Consider the following 17,048-nt stretch of genomic DNA (forward strand, 5'->3'; position numbering starts at 1 on the left):
AGAAAATTATACTTCATGAGAATGCCAGAGTTTTCAATATATTTTGAGCCTCAGGATCAATACATGTTTGCCCACTGATACACTTTTGGCCTTAATTCATCAAGACAAACTTGGCTTTTAAGATATGCCATCTAGATTTCCATATCATTCAATTTATAACAATTTTTCTCAATGCATTCATCCAAGTTTACAGCAATTTCTGAATACAAACTAACGTGCCAGTTAACATACTAGGTGCTGTGTATACATTGAACAGAAATGATACTTGTTGTTACAAAACACAAGTATGCATTAAGGAACATGATATTTCATGTTGATATTACTAGTTTGTAAAATTAATCTGAATTAACAATTTTAGACCCACAAAATGCAGGGCTGAGACATTTTCTAGCTTTCTGTATTTACTTCATAAGTTACTATTTTAGATGGACTATCTGAATAGATGGAAAAAGCAGAAAATATATTTGAAGCACTCTTAAAAATAGGACAAAACTGAAATAATTATCAGTTCACATTCATAGCAGATTGACACACATTACTGTATCAGATATGTACTTGATAATGTATCTGTTAGATATTTATAATTGCATTTAAAAACATAAAGTAAGGTACGGAAGTATTAAAAAGCTGAACATAAGTTAGTCATGATAGGGACTGGAAGTTTTTGTAGAGCTCAAGAAGTATTCCAGTTTTATTTCTATTTTTTTAAGTTTTCAATGAGAATGCATAAATGGATTACCTATATTCTTCAAATATCCTTTATTATTCCAAGATCTTATGTCTTATTTTATAAGTGACCTAACGTCAGGCACTGGATGAAGAATAACATACACCTTCTAGCATTCTCATCAATGTAGTTTTCAGCATAAAAACATTAACATTTTTGTGTTTTTGTATGGTCTCCAATGGGACTAAATTGAAAATGAATTGAAACAAGAAAAGATAGAAGCAAGTTAACTCAGTACCCAATGGGACTGATATAGTAAAAACCATTAGTGACAGAGTATTAATAGACTGGCTAAAATCTATTTAAAAATTGCTCATTCCAAACATGCAGTGTTCCATGTAATAGAATATAATACTAAGCTAGAAATTTGGATTTGCTTATGTAAATCTGGCTTATTCCACATAAATAAGATATGTGGCTTGAGCCAGTGACTGAATTGTGAACTTCTGTTGCATTTCTCTGGATTTATTTAAGATGAAATGAATATTGAATGAAAGTACCAGAAAATGTATTACTTTACTTATAAGATGATATGGTTTGGCTGTGTCCCCATCCAAAACTCATCTTGAATTGTAATTCCCATAATCCTCACGTGTTGTGAAAGGCGCCTGGTAATCAAATCATGAGGGCAGTTACCCTCATGCTGTTCTCGTGATAGCAAGTGAGTTCTCATAAGATCTGATGGTTTTATAAGGGGCTTTTCCCCTTTTGCTTGGCTTGCTTGGCACTTCTCCTTCCTGCCACCATGGGAAAAAGGACATGTTTGCTTCTCCTTCTGCCATGATTGTAAGTTTACTGAGGCTTCCCCAGCCATGCTAAACTGAGAGTCTATTAAACCTTTTTCCTTTATAAATTACCCAGTCTCTTGGCCGGACAGTGGCTCACACCTGTAATCCGAGCGTTTTGGGAGGCCGAGGCAGGCGGATCACCTGAGGTCAGGAGTTCGAGACCAGCCTCAACATGGAGAACCTGGGGGACGGAGGTTGTGGTGAGCCAAGATTGTGCCATTGCACTCCAGCCTGGGCAACAAGAGCGAAACTCCGTCTCAAAAATAAATAAATAAAAATAAAAATAAATTACCCAGTCTCAGGTACGTCTTTTATTAGCAGCGTGAGAATGGCCTAGTACGTAGGATTACTAGGATTATACATCATTTAATAATGTGAATTGGGCTAAGATGTTGAAACTGAAGGGTTACGCATTCAAAAAATTGTTAGTGCATATTCTGTAATCTTTTTGTTGATATGAAGGTGTTAGAAATAGAAGGCTTGAGCATTCACAGTTGTGATGGTTTTGATATGGTTTGTTCCTACCCACCAAATCTCATGTTTAAATTTGATCTCCAATGTGGCTGCGTGGGGAGGTGGGGCCTAGTGGGAGGTGTCTGGGTTATCAGGGCAGATCCCTCATGAATGGCTTGGTGCCCTTCTTGGGATAGTGAGTGAGCTCTCTCACTTGAGACATTGAATTATTTCCCATGTGAATGGATAAGTTCCCTCAAAAGTGGTAGTTGTATATAAAGCAAGATGCTCCTTGGGTTTTGTCTCTTCCCACTGTTCCCTTTCCCTTAGACCCTCCTCTCCATGTTCTGACCCAGTAGCATGTGATCTTCACCAGAAGCAGTTGCCAACACCGTGTCCTTGGACTTCCCAGTCAGAACTATGAGCTCAATAAGCGTCTTTTCTTTGTCAATTACCCAGCTTCATTTTTTTCTGTAACAGCAACATGAAACAGACTAAGGCAACAGTGTTTCAAGGATTTGTTACAAACTGGAATAGCAATAAACATGAGCAATTAGTCTACAGGAAGAGCGAAATGTTAAAACAGTATTAAATGTTTAACAAAACAAAAAGACCACTCAGAAGACAAGCTTTCTCTGTGTGTGTGTGTCTACGTGGTAAGTTGTTTCATTTATCTGGTAACCAAGAGTTTGAGTGGATCTTAGAAACCGTTATCTCCTGTGTTCTCTGCACTCTAGGCCCATTAGTCTCCTCTGTTCTAATACATGCCAAACACAACTTAACTACATGGCTTTTATACCAACTTTACTCTCTGCCTTCTCATTGCTTTTATTCTTCATTCATTCATTCTTTGAGTTCTGTGTTCAAAGATTTCCATTAATAGTTTTCCATGACAACCAATGGAATAGTAAACTGAATACCCCACCATAAACAGCACAAGCACTTCCATCTTCATGAGCACAACCTCCACTACGACGTCACCCTTACTAACCTTGCCACCACCCCAATCCAGCCTCGCTGCTACCATTATTGCTATTGCAACAGCCTGGCCTCTTTACAGAATTTATTTTTGGGCATCGTACATGCCATCATCTAATATACCATATATTCATTTCTGTAATTTCTGTTTTCTTCCACTAGATTATAAATTCCATAATGGCTGAGACTTTGGTTGTTCCATGGATATATCTCCAGCCCTCAGGAGAGAGAGGGCGAAGCTTGGCTCTTGTAAGGTGCTCAATAAATATTTGCAGATTGAATAAATGAATGATATGTTTTCTTTTTCTGCATATACATAAGCCAGTTTTTAAATGTTATCTTCTATAAAGTCGAGGCATTTACTTTTGATAATATGAGATTATATTATAGTATGACTATCTAAACTCTTCTTAATTCCTTTCGTCTCAAAGTATTAGCATATTTTCATTACTAAAATTTTATAGTATATCTCTATACTATACTACAGAGCAAATATCGCTTTTTATTAATCATTTTCAGTTTTTATGTATTATTCATTTCTGTTTTATAGCTTTACTCCATCTCAATAAAAATATAATTAATTTAATCAATGTTCTATAACAACTGGAAGAACCTGGAGGACATTATGTTAAGTGAAATAAGCCAGATACAGAAGGACAAATACTGCATGATCCTACAAATAAGAAGAATCTAAAATAGTCAAACTCATAGAGGCAGAGTGAACGAAGGTAGAAATGGAGAGGTATTAGTCAACGGGTACAAAGTTTCAGTTATGTAAGATGAATAAACTCTAGAGAGCTACTATACACCATAGTGCCTATAGTAATAATACATAAGGTATTATAGGCTTAAACATTTGCTAGATATTATGTTGTGTTCTTATCACAAAAAATAAATTAATGAATTAAAAATAATAAAGAGGGCAAGATGAAACTTTTAAAAGTAATGGATATATTGATGACATTGATTATGGTACTGGTTTCATAGGAGCATGTTTATCTCCAAGCTGATCAAGTTGTATATTTTAAATATGTAAAGCTTTTTGTATGTCAGTAATATCTCAGTAAGTAATTAAAATAAAAAATTTGGTCACTCCTATGTTTAAAAAAGAAAATAAATTTTCTATCATTTCCATTTTGCTAATAATTTTTAAAAATCCTGGGTGTTAAAATATGTCAGATCCTTTTGTTGCGTCTATTTGTGTGAGCTTATCTATCTTTTGTTAACATAATAATGTTTATTTGCTTTTTGATTATTAAAGCAATTTTGTATTCCTGAAATGAAACTTAGCCATGATCTATAGTACTTTCTATACATTACTGAGCAATTGGATATGCTGTTTTTTTCTATTTTTTGCATGACTGCTTATGATTTTTATTGACCTATATCTAATATCTTTTTAACGCTGTTGTCAGATTTTGGTATTGAGCTTATGCTGGCATGAAAAAGAGTGAGAGGTATGCCCTTCTACTATCCCCTGAAAGATTGTTTTGTAAGATTGATGTTAGTTGTTACTTATAATAGAAAAAGATATTGCTAAATCTATCCTTTTTGAAGATTTTCACTTGCAGATTCAATTTCTTTAATAGACATAAAGCTCTACACATTTTCTATTTATTCTTGGATCAGAATTGGTAAGCTTGGGTTTTATAGAATTTTTCATGTCTATAATAATAATAATAAAAAATAAATAAAAATTGTCAAATGTTTTTACATAAAGCTGCCATAGAAATTATTCATATTTGTAGTATTGGTATAGAAGTAAACTTTTTTTATTTCTGATGTTTCCAATTTATAATTTTCATTTTTAAATTTTGATATTGATTTATCAAATTTATTAGCGTGTTAATGAACTAGTGTTTGGCTTCATTGATATTTCTATATTCTATACTTGTTTTCTAATTCATCGATTTCTACCATATTTCTTTTAATTCTATTTGAGTTTAATTTGTCATGTTGTCTTCTAGCCTCTTGAAATGAATGCTTAAAAACATGATATTCAGTCGTTCTTTTATAAAATATACAGGCAAGGTATATATTAAGTATACACATATATTTGTCCCTAAGTCATGTCTTACTTAATTCTTACAAACTTTTATGTGCCACAATTTTATTTCCATTCCGTTTAAAATAATTTCTAATTTCCACTGTGACATCATTAAAAAAACATGGGTTATTTAGATGTGTTTTGTTTTAAAGTTAGAAGATTTTGATTGTTTTTTTCACTTCATACCACTGAGGCTAGAGAAAATGCTCTTTATGATTTCAATCATTTGAAATGTATTAAGGCTTTCTCTATTTTTCAATATGTGGTCAATGTCTATGATTATTATTTGTAATTTTAAAAGCAGGGATAATGTACAGTCATTGAGTGCAAAGTCTATATATGCCTATTATGTAAAGTTAAACAAGTTTTCAGTCTTCTATATCCTTAGTTCCTCTATATTCTCACCAGTAACTAAAAGGTATGTTAAATATTTTCATATTATTATTGATTTATTTATTTCTTATACACATTTTATCAACTTTGTAATTTATACACTTTAAAGCTAAATTTTGATACTCAGATACATTTAGGATTGTTATATCTTCCTTTCATATTATTATTGATTTATTTCTTATACACATTTTATCAACTTTGTAATTTATACACTTTAAAGCTAAATTTTGATACTTAGATACATTTAGGATTGTTATATCTTCCTGCAGAATCCATGCTTTATTTCATAAAGAAATGCCCTTTTTATGTCTTGTTATGCGTATGATTTAAAATCTTTGTCTGTTGTTAGAAGTAAATTAGTTTTCCTGATGATTTCATATATTTCTCAGTCTTTTTACTTTCAACTGTTCTGTCTCTATATCTGTAATTTTTAAATAGTTGTTAATTATGCTATTTTTATTGTTTTAATCCAGAGTCTGATAGTTTTTTTCTAAACAGGAGAATATGCTCAATATCTATTTCATGTGATTAGTGATCAATTTCAGTTTATATCTACAATTCTATAATTCCTTTGTTGTTATAATTCTTCTCCTTATTTCACTTCATTTGCTTACATCAATATAATTTTATTGTTATATTTTGTTCTATTTATCTGATAGCAGTATATTCCTTAATATTCCTTGTCATATTAGAGTCTAATTTAAACCATGCAATATTAGAATTCAGATATTATAATGCTATGACCACACTTATTCCCCCTTTTTATATTTTGTGCTGTTGGTGTCATATGTTCTAATTCCTCATATATTTTAAACCTCAGCATTTCATTAATTTATTATTTTAAACAGACAGCATTCATTTTTTGAGTTTTGTTTTTTCCTGCAATACTGGATCAATGTCAGAGATAACAATTTACTTTACACAGAAGGAACATTGATAGTAAATTTTGATAATTCCATATTAATGGTTATTTATTTTTGATATTTTGAAGATTTAATGTAATAGTTTTTTATACTTTCATTGTATCTCTGAGTTTTATTTATCTTTTGAGATAAACATATATTTATAATATATGTCTTTGAGAAAGAATAAGAGTCAATTTGCTTTTAAGGAGAGTCATTAGTGAAATGTTAAACTGAAGAACAAGCCTTAATAGATTAAGAATAAATTTGAGGTGAGACAGTATAGCTTACTGTAACTGATTAGTGCCATAATTTGTTAAAATTAGGGTGGAAGAAATACCTCAAAGAGAGAAAAACAGAAAATACTTACGTGAATATGCTATGCAATATGTCAAACCTCATATTGAACTTAATGCTCTATATATTTTGATCAGTCTTTCCAGAGTTCTCTCTTCTTAAAATTCTTTCCTCTTTTATTTCATTGAGCAGTGGTTTGTAGTTCTCCTTGAAGAGGTCCTTCACGTCCCTTGTAAGTTGGATTCCTAAGTATTTTGTTCTCTTTGAAGCAATTGTGAATGGAGTTCACTCATGATTTGGATCTCTGTTTGTCTGTTATTGGTGTGTAAGAATGCTTGTGATTTTTGTACATTGATTTTGTATCCTGAGATTTTGCTGAAGTTGCTTATCAGCTTAAGGAGATTTTGGGCTGAGACAATGGGGTTTTCTAGATATACAATCATGTCATCTGCAAACAGGGACAATTTGACTTCCTCTTTTCCTAAGTGAATACCCTTTATTTCCTTCTCCTGCCTAATTGCCCTGGCCAGAACTTCCAACACTATGTTGAATAGGAGTGGTGAGAGAGGGCATCCCTGTCTTGTGCCAGTTTTCAAAGGGAATGCTTCCAGTTTTTGCCCATTCAGTATGATATTGGCTGTGGGTTTGTCATAGATTGCTCTTATTATTTTGAGATATGTCCCATCAATACCTAATTTATTGAGAGTTTTTAGCATGAAGGGTTGTTGAATTTTGTCAAAGGCCTTTTCTGCATCTATTGAGATAATCATGTGGTTTTTGTCTTTGGTTCTGTCTATATGCTGGATTACATTTATTGATTCGCATATATTGAACCAGCCTTGCATCCCAGGGATGAAGCCCACTTGATCATGGTGGATAAGCTTTTTGATGTGCTGGCGGATTTGGTTTGCCAGTATTTTATTGAGGATTTTTGCATCAATGTTCATCAAGGATATTGGTCTAAAATTCTCTTTTTTCGTTGTGTCTCTGCCAGGCTTTGGTATCAGGATGATGCTGGCCTCATAAAATGAGTTAGGGAGGATTCCCTCTTTTTCTATTGATTTGAATAGTTTTAGAAGGAATGGTACCAGTTCCTCCTTGTACCTCTGGTAGAATTCGGCTGTGAATTCATCTGGTCCTGGACTCTTTTTGGTTGGTAAGCTATTGATTATTGCCACAATTTCAGCTCCTGTTATTGGTCTATTCAGAGATTCAACTTCTTCCTTGTTTAGTCTTGGGCGAGTGTATGTGTCGAGGAATTTATCCATTCTTCTAGATTTTCTAGTTTATTTGCATAGAGGTGTTTGTAGTATTCTCTGATGGTAGTTTGCATTTCTGTGGGATCGGTGGTGATATCCCCTTTATCATTTTTTATTGAGTCTATTTGATTTTTCTCTCTTTTTTTCTTTATTAGTCTTGCTAGCGGTCTATCAATTTTGTTGATCCTTTCAAAAAACCAGCGCCTGGATTTATTAATTTTTTGAAGGGTTTTTTTTTTTTTTGTCTCTATTTCCTTCAGTTCTGCTCTGATTTTAGTTGTATCTTGCCTTCTGCTAGCTTTTGAATGTGTTTGCTCTTGCTTTTCTAGTTCTTTTAATTGTGATGTTAAGGTGTCAATTTTGGATATTTCCTCCTTTCTCTTGTGGGCATTTAGTGCTATAAATTTCCCTCTACACACTGCTTTGAATGTGTCCCAGAGATTCTGGTATGTTGTGTCTTTGTTCTCATTGGTTTCAAAGAACGTCTTGATTTCTGCCTTCATTTAGTTATGTACCCAGTAGTCATTCAGGAGCAGGTTGTTCAGTTTCCATGTAGTTGAGCGGTTTTGAGTGAGTTTCTTAATCCTGAGTTCTAGTTTGATTGCACTGTGGTCTGAAAGACAGTTTCTTATAATTTCTGTTCTTTTACATTTGCTGAGGAGAGCTTTACTTCCAACTATGTGGTCAATTTTGGAATAGGTGTGGTGTGGTGCTGAAAAAAATGTATATTCTGTTGATTTTGGGTGGAGAGTTCTGTAGATTAAGAAAATGTGGCACATATACACGATGGAATACTATGCAGCCATAAAAATGATGAGTTCATGTCCTATGTAGGGACGTGGATGAAACTGGAAATCATCATTCTCAGTAAACTATTGCAAGGACAAAAAACCAACCACCACATGTTCTCACTCATAGATGGGAATTGAACAATGAGAACACATGGACACAGGAAGGGGAACATCACACTCTGGGGACTGTTGTGGGGTGGGGGGAGGGGGGAGGGATAGCATTAGGAGATATACCTAATGCTAAATGGCGAGTTAATGGGTGCAGCAAACCAGCATGGCACATGTATACATATGTAACTAACCTGCACATTGTGCACATGTACCCTAAAATTTAAAGTATAATAATAATAATAAATTCCTTCTGGCCTACCACTGATTATATGCAAAATATTCTAGTCCTAGTCGAAATTACTGGCTCAACTACAGTGAAGAAAATAATATTTCCTTGCAGCATAGTGTCCTGAATGAATCTAAGTAGAAGAAGGGAAGAAGAGAAGGACACAAGAAGGAAGACAAGGAAAAATGTCGACCTCAAAGAACTAGAGGAACAACACTGGAGTTATAGGAAACACCCAGAATTAGAATCAGAGCAATTTGATTGGATTTACAACAGCTGATTCTAGATACAAGAACTTTACCAAGCCATTTACAATTTTTGTGCTTCAATTTCATCATTTTAAAACAGAAAGAAAGAATTTACCTTATACACTTGTTGCTTAGATTATGAAAGAATTATCCATACAAAAAGTACAATAAAAAAGAATATAAATGTAAGAATGTAGAGGGTCACAAACATAGTTTGAAATATCCATGCTTTTCATTTTGGAGTGAAAAAAGGAAAAATACTAACAGTGTAAAATTAAATTCATTACTATATCAAAGTCAAGACTGCCTACCAAGTCATTTGACAGTTAAAAATATTTTGTTTATTCCATAAACTTTATGAAAAAACTAGTTCATTGCCAAAGGGACGTTACTTACAGCAAAATCTCTAGAAGCTCTGAAATAGAATTTGAGTTTTATTTGCATTTTATTTTTACATTCTTACTACTCTACTAACTACATTCTGCCTAAGTAAATATGTTCAAAGCTTTAAAAGTAGGCTGAATGAATCACTGGTGGAAAAATAATGACCAGGAGCCAACATCAAGCTGAAAAAACAAGAATCCATAATCTCCATATGAGATGAAACTGTGTGGTAAGATGGATTTAATGGGTCTGGGCTAACGTGGTAAAAGTATAATGGATGTAGCTAAAACAAACAAGGTCCAACTCTAAACCAGCACAAGAAAAACAGAGCAAGGGCATTTGATTTCATTAAAAGGGAATTAAATTTTAAATCAAAGTAAAAAATGTAAGTCATTACAATATTGAGGTAATGGAGTTGACTGTATAAGAAATTGGCTGCTACTTTCAAAGGGCTTCATCATTTTAAAGCTATACAAATATTTGTCTTGGATAAGGTTAAAATTACAAAGATATCAAAATTCAAAGAAAGTTCAACGCCTTTTGGGGGTCAGAAAGTCTGAAAATCAAAAATTCATGTATTTTCTTTTGTTCATAAGAAATGAAATGTGGTCTTTCATTTTTTCCCATCTAATATATCAATATAGCAACTTTTGTCAAACAAAGGAGATAAACATCTGGGTTGCTATGGGTAAGTTTTTCTCTTTGTTTTTCTTCTTAAGGGCAACCATGCTTTCCATTTGTCTGTAATACTAGAAATATTTCACTGTATTTTTCTACTCTATGCCTCAACTCTATATTTGGCTTCATTAGATTTTACAAATTGTCTCTAAATTTTATTTTGTGTTTATACTCTAAACAAATTTATACTTTAGGGTTTTTGTCTATGGAGTCTAAATAGTTTATCATTTTCTGACTGTAATTCCTATAACATATTTAAAAATTAAACTAACTTTTTTCATGTTGAATTATATTGGAACAATGTTTTCTTTCTTCCTTATTTTTATATTTTTTCTTTTAAGTTTGTTCCCAATATCAACAAAAAATATATTTTTAATGTGCCTTTATTTTATCTCCACTCACATAACTCCGGGGAAAAGTTTTTGTTTTTCTTGAAGATGAGGAACTATTTTAAAAATCATATTTTCTGTTCTTTATGGTGCAAAACACTCTATGCCAATCCCTTTATTTGCCTTGTGGCCAGTCTCAGTATTTAAGATGGTTATTAGTAAGCTATCCAAAGACATGTAAAAACTGAAGCTCAGAGAGGCTAGGTAATATGCTTAGCTATTAGCTTGGTGCAAAAGTAATTGCAGTTTTTGCCATTACTTTCAACTCTAAAAACCACAATTACTTTCGCACCAACCTGATACTTAGCACAACCAGCTAGTTACTGAGCAATGGAATCAAAATTGGAACTCATTTATTAAGCCAAGGTTTCTGTTTGTTCTAGTATATGAGGTTGCCTGTGGAAGAGTCAAAAAATTAAAGATCTGACTGTAGCACTTTTGCAGTTTTTCTGTTTCATCATTTACAGTTTTGCTATTGGTGTTTGTTTTCTACGTATTCCTTATTATTTAAATTTTCAGTAACATGACAAGTTACTGAAAGAGTGAATAGTGTTTCATAAGTTAAAGGCCTACACAGGCAGATAGCTTGAAGTCAGGAGTTCAAGACCTGAATGGGAAACATAGTGAAATCCCTTCTCTACAAAAAAACAAAAAACAAAAAACGAAAACAAAACAAAACAAAAAGCTGAGTGTGGTACGCCTGTAGTCCCAGCTACTTGAGTGGCTGAAGTGGGAAGATCTCTTGAGCCCCAGAGGTTGAGGCTGCAGTGAGCCATGATCGCACCACTGCACTCCACCCTGGGAAACAGAGCAAGACTGTCTCAAAATAATAATGATAATAATAGGAGTAATAAGAAGAAGAAGCTGAAGGGGTTTATATGATACAATTTCTGTTACGTATTATGTTGTATATGTGTTATGTAAAAAAGAGAAAAAGGAATCAAAAAGATTTTCACCATGAAACCAGAATGTTAGTGATTTTTCTCATGGAGGTGTGATTACAGGTAATCTTTAGTTTCTCCTTCATGCTAATCTGTGTTTTTTAAATTTTCTACAATGCCTACAGATTATTTTGATACATATTGTTTTCAAGAACAACTGTTACTACAAATACCAAAGTGTACTTAAATAACTTATCCCTATCTTATTTGTTTCAAAATATGGGAACTGAGAATAATAGTTTAAAGTATAAAGGAGATCTATATTTATTTTATTTATTATACTTTAAGTTCTTGGGTACATGTGCAGAACGTGCAGTTTTGTTACATAGGTATATATGTGCCATGGTAGTTTGCTGCACCCATCAACCTATCATCTACATTAGGTATTTGTCCTAATGCCATCCCTCCCCTAGCCCCGCACCTACAAACAAACAGGCCCTAGTGTGTGATGTTCCTCTCCCTGTGTCCATGTATTCTCATTGCTCAACTCCCGCTTATGAGTGAGAATATGCGGTGTTTGGTTTTCTGATCTTGTGATAGTTTGCTGAGAATGATGGTTTCCAGCTTCATCCATGTCCCTGCGAAGGACATGAAATCATCCTTTTTATGGCTGCATAGTATTCCATGGTGTATATGTACTACATTTTCTTTATTCATTCTATCACTGATGGGCATTTGGGTTGGTTCCATGTGTTTGCTATTGTGAACAGTGCTGCAATAAACATACGTGTGCCTGTGTCTTTATAGTAGAAAGATTTATAATCCTTTGGGTATATACCCAGTAATGGGATTGCTGGGTCAATAGTAATTTTGGTTCTAGATCCTTGAGGAATTGCCGCACTGTCTTCCACAATGGTTGAACTAATTTACCCTCGCACCAACAGTGTGAAAGCATTCCTACTTCTCCACATCCTCTCCAGCACCAGATCTATCTTTAAATCCCACTTTGCTCCTAGCATTTAACTCCTAGTGTTATGAAGTTTAAAGAGACAATAAATATAAAGCACTTGAGACAGTGCTTGGCACACAAGCAGTGATTAATTAAGCAAGAGCAATTTTGTAAAGTACCATTTTATCAATTTTATGAGACTCTGGGGTGCATTCTATGTTAGGAGGGATATCAGGGCACCCTAGAATGGGGTTTCATTTGTGATAGGATGACAAGGAGAACTTATGTGGTATAGAGCTGTAGCTATGCTAATTTTTTATTTTGCTACAGAATTGTAACATGTCTAAACAATGCCCTGCCAAATCAGAAGCCACAAATAAGGGAACACAGTTTTACAATTTGTTGAATCTTCTTTCTGTTTGGAAGGTATGAGATATGACAGAGGAGGCCCTTTTAGGGAAGCTTCATTCAGTCTATCCAGTGGGAGAGTTACTCACTTCATCCTCAAGGTGAAACTACAGAAATTGCTTTGCCTTTGCACTGCCCTAGGAACTGCTGACCACTCTACACTATTTCTAAAACGCTGATCAGAGCACAGTTGCTCAATAAACTCTTTCTTATTAAATTTCTTCCAAAGCTGTCTCTGTGCTGCTTATGCTTCCATTAAAACTCAGATATTTAATTTTCATTTGTTTTATATGTCTATTTCTCCTATTACAAACAATAAATTATGCAGAAAGTGATTGTGCAACTTTAGTCAATAAATTGTAAAAACTTAAAAAAATCAGTATTTATGGATTGCTTGGAGAATGCATTGTAGTTAACTCTAAATGAGTAGATTATCATTTTATTTATTCCAAGGAACTGAAATAATCAGAGGTTTAGCAAGGGGTACTAAAAATGTTTAAATAATTTAAACTTTTCTCAATAATTCAAAGGAATAGGAAAACATTTTTCTTAGGGGACAACTTGAAATATTTCTTAGGCCATTTCTGTATAAATAATATGACAGTTGCAACAACTTTTTAGCTTTTCAAAACAAAAGAGAATTACACTTCTTGCTAAATTAATAAAATATAATAGCAACATCATCTGTCTGTAGTACATAATTAAACTATGCTCAAAGGCATAAATAATAAAATTCTGTTCAAGCAAATGCATTGCATTTGTTTTTAAATGGACCATTAAAGTGTGGCTTTGAAACAAGCAGCAAATAAATCCATTGTCAGATTTTTCTATGTACTATTCTTTACTAAATTTAAGTATTCCTTCAATCATATATTCATCATGATCACTGTATATAGCCAAATGCAATCTCTGCACACATGAAAAAAAATTCTGGCAAAAGCTATGAGGCTAAGTTAGTGAATTAAAAGTCTCAGCAATTCTAATTTTTTTTTTCTTTTAGAAATAATTGGTGAAAGTGTTCAGATAATAGAAAGGGAGACAGAAAAAAGATAAAGGCCTCCAATATTTTGTTAGGTGGGACAAAAAAGAAATAGGAATTGCTCTTTGTTGCAGAAGTTGGAGACAAGTGGTTCATGCAACTTTTATAGTGATTTTCTAAACAATTAGATCATTTGTTCTGCAAAGTGTTCTCTGTTACCACCGATCTAAGCCTTCTCATTTGTTACTACAGTTGGAGAATTCAGGTAAGGGGTATATTTAGGATTGTTCTTTTCTAACTTATATAGAGTAACTGAAAGATTCCTAGGAAACTCTCTTATAGTTCTTGTTAAAGACACATTTAGATCCCAGGCTTGCTGATGATGTGGTGGGCATTGGAGAAATGGGTGCTTTGCATAAATGTGTATGGGGGAAGAAGGATAGAATTTAAAATTATACCCCTATGCCAAACAATTTTACTTTGTTTAGCTCATCCTCTATTTTGCTACAGAATTTAATGTCTTAATTTAATTAAACTTTATGCTAAGTATTTTTTTCTAAATTTTATACTACATATATCCATCCCAGAGTCTCATATAGCATGTTTCATGCTTGATGTACACTAATACTAAACAAAGTAAGTATTTAAAAAATTTTAATGTCTAACAATAAAAAGTGAGACGGTTGAGTTTAAAAATAACAGATCTTTCCGTATTAGGAAACATAATTTTGGCAATCTGATATGGTTTGGCTGTGTCCCTACCCAAATCTCATCTTGATTTATAGTTCCCATAATCACCACGTGTCATGAGAGAGACACAGTGGGAGGTAATTTAATCATGAGGGCGATTATCATGCTGTTCTCATGATAGTAAGTGAGTTCTCATGAGATCTGATGATTTTATAAGGGGTTTTTCCCTCTTTTACTCAGCACTTCTGCTTGCTGCCATCATGTGAAGAAGGACGTGTTTGCCTCACTTTCTGCCACGTTTATGTTTTCTGAGACCTCCCCAGCTATGCAAAACTGTGAGTCAATTAAAACTCTTTCCTTTATAAATTACCCAGTCTTGAGTATGTTTTTATTAGCAGAATGAGAATGGACAAATACAGTAAACTGATATGGGTAGAGTGGGGTGCTGCTGTAAGGATACCTGAGCATGTAAAAGCTAATTTGGAACTGGGTAACAGGCAGAGGTTGGAACAGTTTAGAGGACTCAGATGATGACAAGAAAATGTGGGAAAGTTTGGAACTTCCTAGAGACTTGGAGGGCTCAGAAGACAGGAATATATGGGAAAGTTTGGAACTTTCTAGAGACTTGTTGAATGGCTTTGACCAAAATGCTGACAGTGATATGGACAATGAAGTCCAGGCTGAGGTGGTCTCAGATGGAGATGAGGAACTTGTTGGAAACTGGAGCAAAGGTGATTCTTAACTGTGCTTTAGCAAACAGACTGATGGCATTTTGCCCCTGCCTTAGAGATCTGTGGAACTTTAAATTGAGAGATGATTTAGGGTATCTGAAAGAAGAAATTTTTAAGCAGTAAAGCATTCAAAAGGTGACAGAGCATAAAATTTTGGAAAATGTGCAGCCTCATGATGGAGTAGAAAAGAAAAACTCATTTTCTGGAGAGAAATTCAAGCCAACTGCAGAAATTTGCATAAGTAATGAGAAGCCAAGAGGTAATCTCCAAGAGAATGGGGGAAATTGTCTCCAGAACATGTCAGAGACCTTTGCAGCAGCCTCTCCCATCATAGACCCAGAGGCCTAGGAGGAAAAAATGGTTTCCTGGGCTGGGTCCAGGTCCCACCTGCTGTGTGCAGCTTCAGGACTTGGTGCCCTGAGTTCCAGTCACTCCAGCCATGGCTAAAAGAGGCCAAGGTACAGCTTAGGCCATTGCTTCAGAGGGTGCAAGGTCAGCCATGCTTAAGTGTGAGTCAATTAAACCTTTTTCTTTTATAAATTACCCAATCTTGGGTATGTCTTAATTAGCAACATGAGAACTAATACACCATCCTTGTGAATAGACACAAGTCTTTTTAGTCTGAGCTAGAAGAAATTGTTCAGATAAGTATGTGGGTCTCTAAAAATATATTTAAAACAATAAAGGGCCATAGAATCTTATAATTATTTGTACTGAATTGAATGAATTTAATACTATACAGCTTTATTTTCAGAAAAAGTAACATACATAAAATATAGAAACATATTCCATTAGTCTGTGACTCTTCAAAATAAGAAACTTCTAGCATCAATTAATAGTAAGTAGAGACAGCAAATATGCATCATTCCATGGCTTTTAAATATTGTTGCTATTCATCACAAGACTATTATGTATTATCAAATGTTCAAAAATGACTAATATTGTAATTAGCATTTATTTCAAACACATTATGTTATATATCAAAGTAATTATAATTCATTTAGCCTTGTTTTCAGATTTATTGCAAGTACTAAATTGTAATAATAGCTAAAATTTATTTCTGATTAATGTATTAATCTTATGTTTTATTACTTTCATAGAATGCAGGTATAAAAAATACATTTTTCAAACTTACTTCAAACTTAGTCAAAATTATATTTGTAAAATAAAAAATACCTTTGATAAGACAGCTGAAGTAATGTGTGTTTGATGATCAGAGGTTTGAATGCATAGCCTACAATTTTTTTACAAATAATATATTCACTCAATATACAAAACTCAACTGTTTTATGTATATTAACTTTAATCACCAAAATATGCAAATATTGTTTGTCTGCCTCTTTTTTTAAATCCAGAAGCTCTCATTTTTCCCATATGTGTCTCCAAATCAGTTTCACTTATAGGAAAACTTGTGCTGTGCTATTTTTTATGATAATTGATTTTATTGTGTGGTAGTTCATGACAGAAGAGAGAAGAGAATCTCGAGGCAGGGCCTATATCCAGAGGCTGGAGACCCATTGCAAGAGCTTTCGTAGCTTGTATGTAACTATGTCTTACAGCTTTGAGTGCATGTATATTATTTATAACTGCTTTCATATGTGATAATCTGGTCTAAATTTAGTGCAAAATCACAGGAAGCAAATATATATATATAAAATAAATTATATATATAAAAAATAAGTTATATATATATATAAAATAAGTTATATATATATATTTATATTTATATCTCTGAAAAG

General features: G+C 33.4%; 1 long non-coding RNA gene across 1 annotated transcript; it reads left to right on the top strand.

The window, feature by feature from the left end:
• The first annotated feature begins 1,455 nt into the window (after positions 1–1,455).
• On the top strand, positions 1,456–9,504 carry LOC129037181 (uncharacterized). Its single transcript, XR_008502743.1, has 3 exons — positions 1,456–1,513; positions 5,382–5,411; positions 9,087–9,504. It is a non-coding gene; the product is annotated as an uncharacterized LOC129037181 (long non-coding RNA).
• Positions 9,505–17,048: the final 7,544 nt, after the last annotated feature.

The sequence above is a fragment of the Pongo pygmaeus genome, chromosome 4 (assembly GCF_028885625.2).
Source record: "Pongo pygmaeus isolate AG05252 chromosome 4, NHGRI_mPonPyg2-v2.0_pri, whole genome shotgun sequence".
Classification (NCBI taxonomy): Eukaryota; Metazoa; Chordata; class Mammalia; order Primates; family Hominidae; genus Pongo; species Pongo pygmaeus.